We start from the raw sequence: 1,627 nt of genomic DNA, 5'->3' as shown, positions 1-1,627 counted from the left end.
TGAATTTCGTTACATATATTTCAGAAAAATATCAAGGGATTTTAGAATTTAAAGCTATATATCCAGAAGATGCAGTTCCTTTTCTTGGAAATGAAGCAACCTTCTATGCTTGTGAATGTATAATATGTAGGTCAAAATTCAAAGAATATCATGACTTTCTCGAAATGGGTGCCGACTACAGATAACAATTCTGCAGAAAAAACAGTGATTGCATTTCACATAGATACTAAGACAGCTTACATAGTTAAACCAATGCCCTATTAAAAATATTGCAGAAAATGTAACTTTAAAACAAAGAATACAGTTTTAACAACTGCAGTACATGTATGAAGTAAATCACTAAAGAGGTAAACACCGACCTGTGTGTTAGGTGACGTATAACATTTGAAATTTTGTTTGGTATCCTCATATCAAAATAAATTTTAAAAATAGTAAAACATTCATTAGGCCCTAGCCAAATGACTTCCACCCACTCCTACCAAATAGTTTTACAAGCAACAAATATATATATATATGGGTACTTGTTTTTTGGCTAAAAACCCTCCCCTAAAATAAAACAAATTAAATCCCCATGTCCAAATAGCACGATCCTGTAGCGTAAAACATAAAATACATTGTATTTTCGCAAAAGGGAAAATTTCTGACATCCTACAAGATTGTGGAAAAACTACATTTCTTCTTTTTTTTTTATAGAAATACGATAATTTACTGCAACAAAATATACATGACATACATGGCCTTGTAGAAATAAGTAGTTAATTAGAACGGCATTAAAAAAAATAATAATAATAATTCCTACCAGTTTATGTTTCCAACACGGTTTTCCATACCGTCGTTGGTTTCGTGCTCGCTATCACTTTCATCTTGCAATGCAATCCTTTAAGGTATTGGTAACCGTTGCAAATGGAAACATTGTCTTGTATCAATGTAGTCAACTTTGCTCGCTGGGGGCTCAAGTCTGCTAGAATCTGGCTGTTGGTTAATTTGATCTCTGCAGTCTTGACGTCATCACAGGAAATTGAGTGACTCTCAATTTGGACCAGTAACTCTGGAACTATCGGCAGTCTGTCAAAATAACCTTTTAGCAAATTGATGTGACAATACCTACTTTTCCTAACCCTATTAGGAGTGTTTATCACATACCCTGTCTCATTAACCCGTTTGTGCACAACATAGGGCCCGAAATACCTGTTCTGCAATGAACCCCATTTAATGGGAAGGTACAGCAGCACCTTATCCCCTGGTTTAAATTCCCGACTCCTAGTCTTCCTATCAAACACTGATTTTATTTTGATTTGAGCATGGCTCAGTCGCTTCCTAGCTAGTCCTGACGCCTGCCACCTCCTATCTCTAACTCTCTTATTCATTAATACTCACTTGTCCATATCATAACCTGACCTCTGATCCTCCATCTCACCCTCAGTTAACAAGGTAGTGCGAGCTGCCAACAAATTTGGATCAGCCCCCTGCTCTAGAATTAACTCTCGTCTAATGCAAGGTAAGGCCCCTCTATCAAACACAACTGGTTCATTTCCCCTCTGCGGGAGATCAACAGGTTTCACCACATTTAGTTCCTCAGTTGACTTATCTACCATTTTACTGATAACCTCATCCACTCCAATTTCAT

Source organism: Gigantopelta aegis, chromosome 3 (assembly GCF_016097555.1).
Source record: "Gigantopelta aegis isolate Gae_Host chromosome 3, Gae_host_genome, whole genome shotgun sequence".
In the NCBI taxonomy this organism is placed as follows: Eukaryota; Metazoa; Mollusca; class Gastropoda; order Neomphalida; family Peltospiridae; genus Gigantopelta; species Gigantopelta aegis.
Note: the sequence above shows the minus strand (reverse complement) of the source record.